The sequence below is a fragment of the Manis pentadactyla genome, chromosome 10, assembly GCF_030020395.1.
Source record: "Manis pentadactyla isolate mManPen7 chromosome 10, mManPen7.hap1, whole genome shotgun sequence".
Classification (NCBI taxonomy): domain Eukaryota; kingdom Metazoa; phylum Chordata; class Mammalia; order Pholidota; family Manidae; genus Manis; species Manis pentadactyla.
In genome coordinates this window covers 31640682-31655941 of record NC_080028.1, presented here as the reverse complement: position 1 = coordinate 31655941, position 15260 = coordinate 31640682, and positions in this window count along the sequence as shown.

The following is a 15260-nucleotide window of genomic DNA, read 5'->3' as shown; positions in this document are numbered from 1 at the left end:
GGCCATCTGCTAATCCCCATTCCAGAGGAGCTAAATTGGGGGAGAAACCATTCTCCTCGCGTCTCCCCCAGCTCCTCCTCAGGCTGGACTTAACCTGGAAAGTGCTTTGGGAGGACGCCACCTCCCCTTCCTCTGCGTCTAGTCCAACGGGTCCAAGGATCTCCTACCCACCACCTTCCCCCAAGTTACTTAGCTTCAATTATTCAAGAGATAAAAGAAGTTGCATGTGTGTTATAAAAATGTGTGCGCGCAGAGGTTTCTATGATTTTTATTTTGTTTTGTTTTATGGCTCTAATAGAGGGAGCAGGGAGCAGAAGCTTTGCCTCTCATTTGACAATAAGACTTGGAGGGAGAGAGGTGCATCCCGCTCCCCCCAACACACACACACCCCTGCTGACCACAGCTAATGGACTAGCTCCTCTGGGCCTTGGGGCAGCTTAGGTTTCCAAAGGAGAAGGGGGATGGGGTTTGCTGGCCAAGACAAGCAGTTGTCCCTGGCTTTCCCCTCCCTCCCTCTTCTCCCTCCACTCTCCCAGAACCTACAACCATCTCTCTTGCCCTACCCTTACTTTAAAATAGAAATATCAATGGCTTCTTTCCTATCAGAGGGAATCTGAGGTGTATAGGGGCAGCTCTGCACCCTTTACTTTTTCTCATTTTCATTCCAGCTGCTGAACCACATACCTCTCTCCTTTATGCCGTGGAGAGAAGGTAGAAACCTCAGAGCTAGAGCTGGGAGCCCTGGCCCCCAGAGCTGTCCTCTCCCAGCCAGATCTGCTCCGGGGCTGATGAGTGGCAGGATTTTCCCTTTTCAGGTCCTGTCCAAGACCTACACCCTCTTCCTCACTACTCGGGTAGTCCGTCTCTGGCTCCGACCTCACAGTATCTGGCACCTTGCTGAGAGGGGCCTCTCCTGGATGCACCAGTGTGCTGTGCCTTCACTTGGCACCTTCAGGGCCTCAGCTCCAACAGAGGGGCCCCCAGGGCTTCCCAGGGAGCCTTCATTCCTTCTCCCTGGGGTCAGCGCACCCTATTCCCTGATCTCCAGACCCCCAGGTTGTCAGAACCTCAGGATATCTGACAGTGCCTCGGCTAGTCCTTCTGGCTGGTCTTTGTGCAGACGCAGCCCTGCCCTGGGGGTTGCCCTACTGATCTAGAGGTGGATTTCAATCCCCAGAACCTGCACAACTTCACTCAGTGGCCCTGGCATTTAAAAGTCTGTGTACCACAGGGACAGGGAACAAAGATCACCATGTCCTTTCCTTTGTATCTCTTACTACTGAGACCAAAAAAGGTCTCCCTGTCTCTTCTGAGAACTCTCTGTGGAAGTAGCTTCCACAGGGACTCCCCATTGCCAACTCCAAATACTACTCTGGGGAAGTTCCTTTAACATCAAACCTCAATCCCTCCTGCTGCAATCTGTCTTCTTTTTCTGGGCACCACCTCTGGGCCCATGGTGATATTTGATGCTCTAGGTGCTTTTAGGCTCCATCCCCTGATGCAGCATTTGCTATAAATGTGTCTGAAAGGTTTCTTGCAGACAGTAGCCCCAAAGATTGTACCTTCCTTCTCATGCCACGTCTCTCTGGAGGGACTGGGCTCTCTGGAGGGACTATAGCTTCAAAGCCCAACTCTTGCCCACTCTGGGCTGGCAGTGTGATTGCTCTGCAGATTCGGAGGTTCCTTCTGGTACCTTGGGAAGGAGGAAAGGTGAGAGGGCTGATATGCTTGGCTCTCATTCTCTTGCTGTTCAGGAGTCTGGCTCAGGTGCTTGATAGTAGGTGTTTATTTTAGTCTAAGATTCCCCTCTGCATCCATGGTATGTGGTGGGTGATTCCAATCCCACAGAATGTATTGGAGTGAGGAAAGAGGCTGGGACATGAGCAGAACTCTAGGGCTCCCCCCAGTGGGAGGAAGGGGTATTTGCATCAGGATCCCTAGGATGGCTTGGGGAAGAGGATCAGCCTAGACTCTACTGCCTCTTGGTCTTCTCTCCTTCACTCTGACCAAACTCAACACTTTAGGACTATGAATCACAGCACTGTCCAGGGGGTCAGTTTAAGACCTTCTTCCACTCCTACATGTTTACAAGTTCTATAAACATCAGAGGTTAGCTGGAGAAGCTGGGGTTTATAAGAAGGAGTGGGGGGTAGGGTATCCCTGGAAGGGGTTCTGAGATATTTGACTCACATTACAGGTCTAAGTGGGGGGAGCTCTTTGGGAAAAGAGTACCTCAAGTGGGCGTAGCTGAAGCATCTCAGGGCTTCCAAAAGTCTGGGACAGAGGGGACTTGGGCATCTTTTAGGAGGGTGGGGCTGCTGCCAAGAGGTTGCCAGGGGCCTCGAGAAGTCTCAGAACAATGGGGAAGCAGGCTGACCCTGACTTATAACTGGATGAGTGGGGAGGAGGCGCTGTGCTTGCATCCTTCCTCTCCACTCCAGTCCCGGGGCTTCTTTGTCTCTCACTGCATCCCTGATCTCAGCCCAGATCACAGCCCCTCTTGAATGCAGAACAGGGTGGAAGAGCCCTCTACTCCAGCCCCACTCTTACCACTCTCAGTTTAAGGATCTGAGCTGTGGATCTCCAGTTTGGAATGAGGGCATGGTGCCTGCAGCCTCTCTGGGAATGAATTATTCAAGAGCAGCATAGTGCTTGCTGCTTTCAGCTGCCCCTTGGGCCCACCATTTCCTCTCTCTGCTTCTCACTGCTCCCTCACCAGCTGCAAGGGGAATGAGGCCTAGGAGCCCGGGAAGGGGGTGTTAGGGAGAGGCAGGACCTGGATAGGATGGGAAAGTGCCAACTCACACCTTGGGGAGAGGCCTCCTGGGGAGGAGGGGAGAGAGCTGGTGAAGAGCTGTGGCCCCTCTTCTCGGATCAGGAGGGCAAGGTTGCTGGCAGCCACCCTGGAGCCAGGTTGAGAAGTGAGACTGAAGACCCTTGACCTGAGCAACTTCCAGACTGGAGGTGTGGACTCCTATATGCCTCTGGGGTAACACAGGGCCAGAAGGAGTCTAGGTTCTTCTTGGAGTCAGCACCAGCAAGGGCGTGAGGTCATTCAGAGATGCTCTGTGCCTTCCCAAGAAATAACATATTGCTGAGAGTGGAAAACTGCGAAGCTGCTAGAAGTGTATACAGGCTGAGGGTGGGTGCAGTTACACAGGCCATCTGGCATGGTGGAAAGAACACAGGATTTGAAGTCTGAGAACCAGAGGGCAAGTCCTAATTCTATCACTAACAGGTTGCAAGCAAGTCACATTCTCTCAGAAATTGAGTTTTCTTACCTTTTAAAAGGGGAAGGAACAGTGTTAAAAGGGGAAAAACAGTGCTTGCTTCACAAGAGGTTCTGTGAGAATTCCACAGGTATGTTTGTGTTCCCTAAAGTGTAAATTGAAATGTGAAAGTTAGTTGTTATGATTGGGGGTGAGAATATCCTAAACAGGGAAGCAGCATGTAGTGGAGAGGATGTGTACAGAGTCATGCCCTGGGTTTTAGTCGCTGTCCTGTGACTGACCCTTAGTCCTTCCTCTTGAGAGGTTAAATGACTTTTCAAAGGCCACAATCAAGTCAATGGTCGAACTGGATTCAGACCCAGATCTTCAGATTCTGCCTCTTGGGTTCTTTCCATTACACCACACGGCGTCCTCTGACCTTCCAAGTGCTCAGTACTGGGGACTTCCTCTGAAAGGCCCCCACATCCAGATGCCCCCGAGATTACTACTTCATTCCTTTGTATCATGTGTGGCCGCACCCCTCTCTCCTTCAGGAATAATGCAGCGAGTACATTTCTTAACTTTCCCCTGAGGCAGCATGAATAATATTATCAAGTATTTGGAATGCAGTTTAAAAAGTAACCATTTATTGTTACAAAAACAGTACTTATGTATTGTAGAAAATTAGAAAATACAGGTAAGCAACAAGACAAAACAATCAAAACACAGTATTCCCACCACCTAGAAATGACCACCATGAACACTTTGGGTGTAATCCTTCTAGAGCTGCTTTCTTAAATTAAAAAAAATGAAGATATAACTCATGGTCATAAAATGCACAAAAAATATTAAATATACAACTACATGATTATTGCATTCATATCTATCTGATAACCACATCCGAATCAAGGTCTACAGCATTATCCTCACCCCAGAAGTTTTCCTCATGTCCCTTCGTGGTCAGTATCCAGCCTCCCATGGTAATAGCTATTCAGGTTCTTATCACCATAGATTAGATTCGCCTGTTCTTGCACTTCATATAAAAAGGATCGTACAGTGTGTACTCTTTTGTACCTGGCTTCTTTCCCACAGCATTATATTTTTGAGATTCATCCTTGCTGCATTTATCAGCAATTTGCTTTTTTTTTTTGCTGTTTTGGTATTGCCTTGTTAGAATATACCGTAATTAATTTATCCATTCACCTGTTGATGACTTTTTAAGATAATTTCAATTTTGCCTAAGTGAATAAAATTGCTATGAACATTCTTGAGCATGAACTCATTTCTCTTGGATATATATACCTAGAAATGGAATTGCTGGTTTATAGAGTAGGCTATATTTTTATTTTATGCACACACACGTACACAAATTAGTTTTTTTTTAGCAAAGTGAGATCATAATCAACATGCTATTTTGAACCCTTTTTTTTTTCTTTCAACAGTCTTCACCTTTCCATTTCATTATCTTTCAAATATCTCTAATTGGTCCAAAAATGTCTCTTGGAGCTGATATGACCTAGTCTGTATCTAATCGAGAACCACACACTGCATCTGGTAGTTGTATCTTGTTAAGAGCCTCTCCTTAGGTCCTTGCTGGCTGTTGGCTGGGTACGTCAGTTTCCTGTCCTGTGGACCTCTGCCTGGGGCTACACACACCATGGCAGCTTACATCTGAGAGGGAGAATGGAACTTGTCTTCTTTTTGTAACCTTATTTTGGAAGTGACTTTTCATCACTCTGTGGCATTTTATGCCTTAGAAGCAGTCACTGGATCCAGCCCACACTCTGAGGGTGGGGATTACACGAGGACTTGAATCAGTATCGGAAGGCAGGGATCACTGGGAGCCTTTCTAGAGCTGTCTACCAATACCCTACAGGTGATGGGCCACGCTTTATCTTCACATGGGAAGGTACATAGTAGTAATTTAAAGGCCGCTTTCATACATATACAACGCAAATACTACCTCCATTTTATAGATCAGAAAACTGAACTTTAGAGTGAGCTTCCTTTTTCACCCTGTCTAAAGCTGGTTTCGCCAGTTAGCTCTTATCACATGTTCATTGTCTACAACACACTTTCAAAAAATAAACTTTATTGTTTAGAGTAGTTTTAAGTTCACAGCAAAGTTGAGTGGTTAAGTGCAGAGGTTTCCCATCTGCCCTATGCCCCTACACATGCACAGCCTCCCCACTAGGAGCAGCATGCCCCACGAAGAGTGGGAAGTTTGTTACAATCAACAGAGTCTGATTTTGATGCCTCATCATCACGCAAAGTCCACTGTTGACATTAAGGTTCACTCTTGGTGTTGCACGTTCTGTGGGTTTGGACAGATCATGATGACATGTATCCACCATTATAGTATCATACAGAATAGGTTCACTGCCCTAAAAATCCCCTGTGCTCTGCTTATTCATCCCTCTCTTCCTCCACCCCCTGGCTTTTTCCAGAATGTCGCATAGTTGGATTTATACAATGTATAGCTAGATTCTGCAGTACACTTTCTGTGCAATTTTCTTGTTCATTCCTCTAACTTGTTTATTATCTGCCTTCCTGGACTAGAATGCAAGTTGCCTGAGGTCAGGAAGCTTGTTTGTCTTCTTACTTAGCACTGTATCCCTAGTACCTGGAATTATGCCTGCTACCCAGTAGGTATTTAATGAATATTTGTTGAAAGGAAGAATATGTTTTGAGGTTTGTCCATGTCACATTCTAATTGATTGGAATCCAAGTCTCCTTAACTTTACAGCCCAAACTGATCTATTCATTACGCCACATGGGGAAGGAAAAATGGTGGTGGAGGTGAGGGGGGACAGAGAAGGGAAAGGACAGGAGGAATCAAGGGAAGAGAGAAGTAGGTTCACGGGCAAATAGATTTTCTACAAAAATCCAGTTGGCCAAGGGGGCAGCTCTGGACGGCTCTCCTTTCCCCTTAGAGCTCTGCCCCATCGGGGACATAATCCCTTTGTCCTGGTTCCTCTTGACATAGTTGAGAGAGGGTCACATTTATTTTAAGCAAACATAAAATTTGACCTAGTAGTACGGAAGGACAATTAGAAAATAAACAATGGAAATGCATGAACTGTAAAATAGTCCAGGAGAGACTGGAGTAAGAAGTTCCCATTCTCACTTCAGTTACTTTTACCCCGATCCCAGACTTGGGCCCTTTGCATATCTTGTATCCCAGATAACTGCTACCCAATTTCAAAGGGCTTTTTACAATTTTGCCACCCCCTTGTATGCTGTCCTGGTTTCCCTGCCTCCCAGCTCCCAGCTTGGTGGGTGTTTTGTTTGCTGTGGTGGGTGTGGAGGCACATTAGATGCCCTAAGCATTAAAAAAGATAATGAGGATCCCTACTTAGTGAAAAATAATTCAATTCAAAAAATAATTCAACTATAAAAAAAGTAAGTCTAACAAAATTTTGAAAATTTCCATCCCACATTTGATATTTAAGGAAAAATGTCAAATATCTTATTGCTAAATAAATATTTTTTAGTGCCCCTGCTTTACTGGCACTTGGCACTCAGCATCCCTATTGAGTAAATATTCAATGCAACCCCCCTAACCCCACCCCACCTCTGTGGGAGATGTGAAATTAAGGGGAACTGCAGTACATTGTCACTTTCCTCATTTGGAGTATTTTCATGCTGACATTAAAACTCTGAACTGGCACCAAATGATTTCACTCATCTGTAGAGCATAAGAACAAAGCAAAAACTGAAGGAACAAAACAGCAGCAGACTCACAGAACCCAAGAATGGACTAACAATTACCAAAGGGAAAGGGACTGGTGGGGGGTAGGAAGGAAGGGAGAAGAGGAATAAGGGGTATTCCGATTAGCACACATAATGTAGGGGGCGGGGCACGGGGAAGGCAGTATAGCACAGAGAAGACAAGTAGTGACTCTATAGCATCTTACTATGCTGATGGACAGTGACTGTAATGGGGTATGTGGTGGGGACTTGATAATGGGGGGAACATGTGCCCATGTGATTTTATATTAATGATACCACAATAAACAAAAACAAAAACAAAAACAAAAAACTCTGAACTGGCATTTTCCCAGATTTTTCTCTTGAAAAAATTTGAACCTTTCTGTAGGTTTAAAGTTGCAAGAATAATATAATGAATGCATATGCCTTTCACTTAGATTCACTGGTTGTTAACATTTTCCCACCTTTGCTATGTAAACCTGTGTTTGTGCTGAACCATTTGAGAGTAAGTTGCAGATATCAACTTCATTCCTAAATACTTCATCATGTATTTGCCCAGAACAGAGCCATTGCTACAAAACCACAGAACATGATCACACTCAGGAAATTTAACATTGTTACAATATTGTCAAAAGTATAGTCTGTTTCAAAGTTCCTCAATTGTCCCAACAATATTCCTTAACTTAAAAAAAAAATTGGATCCAGTTGAGCATCATGCATTACATTTAGTTATGACTCTCTAGTTTCCTTGAAAGTTTAACAGTTTCCCAGCTGATTTTTTCTCCCTCAGCATTGATATTTTTGAATAGAGCAGGCCAATTGTTTGAGACATATACCTCAATTTGTTTCCTTATGATGAGATTCAATTTAAATATTTTTAGTAAGAATACATCCTTCATAGGTGACATAAGGGTCCTTCCCAGTACATCCCATTGCAGGCATATGACGTCAGTTTGTCCCATTTTGGTGATGTTAAATTTGATCACTTGATTAAGGTGGCCTTCACGGCATTTTTCCTAACCAGGGAGGATGTTATCTTGGGAGGAAAGAAAAGAGGACAGTTGGAAAGAAGAGTGAGAACAAAGAGAAGAGGCCTAGAAGGGAAAGGCCATGGCTGTCTATCATTTTTCCCCAGGGCCAAGACTGCATGAAGTGACTAGGAGCCTCCTGCTCTCTGCCACAGAGGTTGCAAGCCTTGGATACAGTTCTAGCCAAGCCCAGCAGCGACTGAAGTTCTTCCTCCCCCGTTCCCTTCCCCTGGGCCCAAGTCCTGAACTAAGGACTGAGATCCACTTGGGTCAAAACCAAATTAAAAAAGGATCCTTGTTTTGAGAAGCTGCTCCCCACATCTGTGTGATAGTGCATATGAATTGTGATAGTGTGACAGAAGCATATGAGCTGGTCATAAGCAGGCAATAACCGACTTCTGGGGGTGGTTCTCTACCCTAGGTTTTTCCAGGACCCTTTTTCTTCCTGATCTGAAGGATCAAGCACAATACAGAAGGGGAATTGTCGTATGCTGGAAACTTTTTTATTGACATTATCTCTAAGTCAATGACAACCATCTCTACTCCTTACTTTTGTTCAGTGCTCATGGAAGAATTTTAGTGAATTTGTATATATCTGTGACTATATATTCACAGCCCTAAAATGGGAGCCCTCTGTGGCTTATGAGATGAAGAAGTTTGATATTTGTTAAATATTCCTTTTAGTCCCTCTCCCCTCTTATACACATATATAAAGCTGGCTTTCTGGACTGTTTTTGGCAAGAGTAAAAGCAACTTATTTTTTTGTATCATTAATATACAATTACATGAGCAACATTGTGGTCACTAGATACCCCCCATTATCAAGTCCCCACCACATCTCCATTACAGTCACTGTGTATCAGCGTAGTAAGATGCTATAGAGTCACTACTCGTCTTCTCTGTGCTGTACTGTCTTTCCTATGTCCCCACCTACATTATGTGTGCAAATTGTAATGCCCCTTATTCCCCTTATCCCTCCCTTCCCACCCCTTCCCACCAGTCCCTTTCCCTTTGGTAATTGTTAGTTCATTCTTGGGTTCTGTGAGTCTGCTGCTGTTTTGTTCCTTCAGTTTTTGCTTTGTTCTTATACTCCACAGATGAGTGAAATCATTTGGTACTTGTCTTTCTCTGCCTGGCTTATTTCACTGAGCATTATACCCTCCAGCTCCATCCATGTTGTTGCAAATGGTAGGATTTGTCTTCTTCTTATGGTTGAATAATATTCCATTGTGTATGTGTACCACATCTTCTTTATCCATTCATCTACTGATGGACACTTAGGTTGCTTCCATTTCTTGGCTATTGTAAATAGTGCTGTGATAAACATAGGGGTGCATATGTCTTTTTCAAACTGGGTCATTGCATTCTTAGGGTAAATTCCTAGGAGTAGAATTCCTGGGTCAAATGGTATTTCTATTTTTAGTTTTTTTAGGAACCTCCATACTGCTTTCCACAATGGTTGAACTAATTTACATTCCCACCAACAGTGTAGGAGGATTCCCCTTTCTCCATATCCTCGCCAACATTTGTTGTTGTTTGTGTGCTGGATGGTGGCCATCCTAACTGGTGTGAGGTGATATCTCATTGGTTTTAATTTGCATTTCTCTGATAATTAGCGATGTGGAGCATCTTTTCTTGTGCTTGTTGACCATCTGAATCTTTTCTTTGGAGAAATGTCTGTTCAGCTCCTCTGCCCATTTTTTAATTGGCTTATTTGCTTTTTGTTTGTTGAGGTGCTTGAGCTCTTTATATAATTTGGATGTCAACCCCTTATTGGATATGTCATTTATGAATATATTCTCCCATACTGTAGGATGCCTTTTTGTTCTACTGATGGTGTCCTTTGCTGTACAGAAGCTTTTTAGTTTGATATAGTCCCACTTGTTCATTTTTGCTTTTGTTTCCCTTGCCCAGGGAGATATACTCATGAAAAAGTTGCTCATGTTTATATTCAAGAGATTTTTGCCTATGTTTTCTTCTAAGAGTTTTATAGTTTCATGACTTACATTCAGGTCTTTGATCCATTTAGAATTTACTTTTGTGTATGGAGTTAGACAGTAATTCAGTTTCATTCTCTTATATGTAGCTGTCCAGTTTTGCCAACACAAGTTGTTGAAGAGACTGTCATTTCCCCATTGTATATCCATGGCTGCTTTATCGTACATTAACTGACCATATATGCTTGGGTTAATATCTGGACTCTCTATTCTGTTTCACCGGTCTATGAGTCTGTTCTTGTGCCAGTACCAAATTGTCTTGATTACTGTGGCTTTGTAGTAGAGCTTGAAGTTAGGAAGCTCTTTATTCTTCCTTCTTTATTCTTCCCACTTTATTCTTCCTTCTCAGGATTGAAAAGCAACTTAAAAAAAAATGGCAGCTACTTAGCCAGGGAGATTGGGACACAAAGTAAGAATGACCTTATCACTCTCTCCTTACTACTCTAAAAAATTTTAAGGAAAATTGTAGGCATAATGCTATTTTACCACTAAATACTGTAGTACTATCAAAAAGAACATTTTCTTAGAGCAACAAAATAACATTATCCCTCCTAACACAATTCAAGTTTCCCCATTTCTAAGGGGGGTTAATTTTGATGGATTTAGGTTGAGTGGGGACTTCAAAAGCCCTCAAGGAGGAAAGGGGATTTTGAACAGAACCTGGAATGATGACTAATAGCTACCTCACTGTGGCAGGCTGACTGAAAACTGGCCCCGAATGATCCCCTTTTCTGTGTTCATGCTCTTGGGTAATCTCCTTCTGCTGCACATGGACTGGCCTAGTGACCTGCTTCTAGTTTGTCAAACACAGCAAAAGTGATGGGATGGCACTTCTGTGATTAGGCTACCAGAGATTGTGACTTCCATTCTGCGGGCAGACTCTGTCCCTTGCTGGCTTTGCTGAAGCAAGCTGCCATGTTGGAGAGGCCCATATGGCCAGGAGCTGAGGCCCTCAGTCCAACAGTCTGCAGGAACTGAGTCCTGTCAACAATCACCTCAGTTTAGAATTGGCGTCTCCCTCATTTGAGCCTCAGATGAGACTGCAGCACTGGCTCACATCTTGATTGCAGCTTTGTAAGAGCCCAAAGCAGAGCACCCAGGTAAGTCATGCCCAGATTCCTGATCTTCAGTAAACATGAGATAATAAATATGTGTTGTATTAAGATACCAAATATGTGGTCATTTGGTACACAGCAATAGATACCTAATATACTCATTTAATAAAACAGCCTTGCATGTGGAGATCATTGTTATTATCCCTTTTTATTGAGTAGGACACTGAGGCTCAGAGAAGCTTGATCAGTTGTCCAAAGTACCAGTCATCTTCTTAGTTCCGAAAACAGCAACAGACCCCAACTAATGTGAGCAGAAAAGGCATTTATTAGAAGGGTACAGAATAACTTGCTCATAGAATCGATGGAAAGGCCAGAGTACCAAGCTTTAAAATGAGGCAGAAACAAGGGAAAGAAGCAGCAGGTACCATGGAAGAGTCTGGTTTGGGGGCTTCTGCCATAGTCACTGGAATTTTAGTGAATTTGTATATATCTATGACTATATATTCTGACAGAAGAATGAGTTCTAAACTCTTCTTCACATAGCCAGCTCCATGCTCAAAGCTCTTGTGGGGTGCTTGATGGTCTGAACTTGGATTAGCTTCGCACATGTTGGTGCCTTGGATCAGCTCATGGTAGGTGTTTAAATGTTTATTCGATTCAGAAAAAAGAGACAAGTCTGGCAATAGATGGAGGGCTAGTTCATGCTCTAAGGCTCTCAGAAACTGATGTGGCCCCTTAGCTTTAATAGGATGACATTCCCAGCTCTTCCCAGGATTTCTGAATTTCCTATACTGCCCAGAGAGCTGGTGGCCACAGGAGAAGGTTGTAGACCAAGTAGTGCAAAGCTAGGGAGAGTATGGAATGAAGTGTCAGGAATACGCCACCAGAGGGCAAAGGAGACTCAGAAATCTACGAAGGGAGCATGAGGGTACTGGGGCAGCAGAATGGGGTGTTGGAGAAGGCTGAGGAGGTTTGGCTTGACTGAGGCTCTGGGGACCCAGAGGACAAGCATTGGTGTGGGCACCAACAGGTTTCTCTTGTCCCTGTGGCCTGGATGCACCCTCTTCCTACAGTTGGAGCTTTGGGCTCTCCCTGTTCTTTGCTCAGAGATCTTGGGAGAACTTTGGACTTTATTTTTATGGCATCAATTCTCCAACTGTAAACACTCCCCACCGCCCCATCAACCCAGCTCAGCACTGGAGTAGAGGGCAGGGGTGGGGTGAGGGGTGTGCCTCTGGCCCTGAAAAAGGGGCAAGGCTGGGATGGGCAGTGGCTTCCCCAACCTGGAGCTTCCTATGGCAACAGGGCAGGAGGAGGTGGGTTTGATTCTTGTCTGGACTGTAACTTGCAGTGCTTAGCACAGTGCCTGGCATAGCATAGGTGCTCTCAATAAATATTTGTCGGTTGCTGATAATTATCTGATACAGATAAACCATGCAGAAGGAACCAAGGCAGGCCATTCCTGAGTCCTTCCATTTCTCAACAGCCCACTATTACCATTCTTTTCTAAGCCACTGCTTTTTCTTCCTGGACCACTATGATCACTTCCTAAGGGGTTTCTTTTTCATCACTTGATCCCTCAGTTTATTCTCTACCCAGCAGCCAACATGATTTTTTTAAACTATAAATCAGATCATGCCACTGCCAAACTTAACATTTTCCAAAGGGTTCTCATTAGGCTTTGAATGAAATTGAGACTGCTTACCCTGGCCCAGAGCTTCTACATTAGCTAGGGCATGCCTCCCTTTCTCACCTTGTCTTATACTTTCTTCATCCGACAGACTGGATTTCAGCTTCACTGACTTTCTGTTTCTTGAATAGTAATCTTGCTATTGCCTTAGGGCTTTTGCTTTAGTTGTCCCCTCTGCTTGGAATGCTCTTTGCCCAGATTCTTTGCATGACTGACTCCTTGTCATTCAGGTCTCTCTGTAAATGTCACTTCCTAAGAAAGGCATATTCTCAACAACCCAACCTAAGTTTCTCTTCCAGTCGCTTCCTACCCATTCCCTTTTCTGATTACACTTATCACCATCAATTATCCTTTCATCTATTCATTGGTTTCTTGTCTCCTCCCACTAAAAGGCAGGTTTCATGAGAATAGAGAGCTAGTCTTCTGAGTTAAATTACTGTATCCCTGGCACCTATTAATAGAATAGTACCTGGTCATAGTAGGCACTCAATACATATTTATGGAAAGAATGGATAAATGAGTGAATGGTGCAGGGCTAAGAAATAGGGAATGGAAATTTTTATCCCTCTGGAGTTTACAGTCAATCATTGATTCTCATGGGTGGTAGTGGTTATGGGACTGATGGTGGCCAAGGCCTCCTCCAACCGTGGGACCTAGAGGAAGTCAAGAGTCTTGGTGGTGGTGGTGGTAGCAGCAGTCACATGGGGGTGGCGAAGTGCGCAGGGTATATATATGCTGGATTGAATGAATGTTGTTTTTACACATCTTTCTTACTTTCAGAAAATGTAATGTGCAGAAATCTGATCTTTAAGACAGAGAAGTCAAGGAATGGTTATTTGCACTGTAAGAAGAATCCTTGCTTTATAAAAGGGAATAGGCAGAGGCATGCTTAGCTGTTTCACGAACAATCCAGGGAAGGCTAAGGAGACTCAAGCCCATCCATTTGTTACATTACAGTGTCATCAAGATACTTATAGCTAGATAGAACTTGCATTTACATATAGTATACTCTCCTTTGTAGGAATTTCCTTTTCCTAAAAATGAAAGGCTGAGAATATATCACTATGTGACTGTCTGTATTAGGAAAACCAGGGCTACTGAGACCAAGCTGGACTTGAAGAAATAGAAACAGTTCATGCCAGTTGCCTTTTTCTTTTTTCTCTTCTCTTTGTCAGGATTAAAACCAATCAAATGGTGCTGACTTACTGTTTATTTTCCACCCTGGGCTAGGAAAGGAGTATTTCTGAATATTTTACTTATTGTAGTGGCTCTCAAACTAGGCTCAGTAGGGCTGGTTCTCCACAAGCTGAGTCAAGGTGTTCTGCTATGAAAACTGAGTAATGGCCATCTTGTCCCAGTTCAAAGAAAAAAAATCGAATAGGTAGCATTTTCTAAATTCTAAGGTTTTTCCAAAATCTTTTTCGAAGACTTGGTGCCTATAATTCTAGACTATATTAGACCTGACATAGCACAAACCGATGTGTTTAATTACTTTAATTTGTTAATATTTCATAATATTCTGCTGAGTACTTCTTGTGGGGGCTCAGAGTAAGTCTGAGAACCACTGTCAGAGACCACATTATTGAACCTCTCTGTGTCTCATCTATCCCCTTTCCAAGATGACGATAATAATAGCATTGTGTAGTTGTCATGAATTATTTTATGCCAAGGACTTGCAACCTAGTAAATGCTACATAAGTGCTTGCTATTGTAATTACTAAAAACAGCCAAATTAGATCATTTTAAGACCATTTCCCACTCTAATAGCCTATACATTTAAAGCTCAATAATTGAGTATTTTCTGTGTACTAGTTCATATTTCCTATCTATGAAATGAGACACTGGACTAATTTTTAAGGCCAGTTTATAGTGCTAAAAATAGATCTTCTGTGTAAGGTGCTGATGGTTAGGAAGAAAGAAAGGTGCTGATGGTAGCCCTGACCTTCAGGAACAGGAAATGGAATTTAGGCCAGACTGACACACCAGCCATACACAAAGGCAGAGGAGACCAGTGCGACTTAAAGTGCCCAGAACCAGACCCCTAGCGTATTTCTCCAGCTTATTTGGTTGGTATCCACTTTTTTTTTTTCATTCCAAAGGCAAAACCTTTCATTCCAAAATATAATGTTTCATAATGCACACATTTCTTTTTCTCAGTTGTTTTTTGTATTTTCCTCATATGGCCCATAAACATATTATTCTAAGAGGTATATGGTCGACACTAGATTCAGGCTGGAGAGGAAATTTTGATAGTGGCAAAGAACACTGGCTACTTGAAGGGAAAAGTCAGGCAAAGAGGCCCCAAAGGTCAAATTACAGGCTAGGCCTGAACAACTAAGAATCATATATGGCAGAATAAACTATCCCTTTCTCAGTTTCATTTCCCATTTTCAAACATTTTAACCAACATTGTTCTATCTAATCTTCACATCCTTTAAGAAAGACAAGGCAGATAGTTTTATCCCCATTATATAGATGAGGCTCCAGGAGAGTAAGTGGTGATTTACCCAAAGCATATAGTTTGCAATTACATATGGCTGATAAATAGTGGAAAGATTCTCCTAATTCTT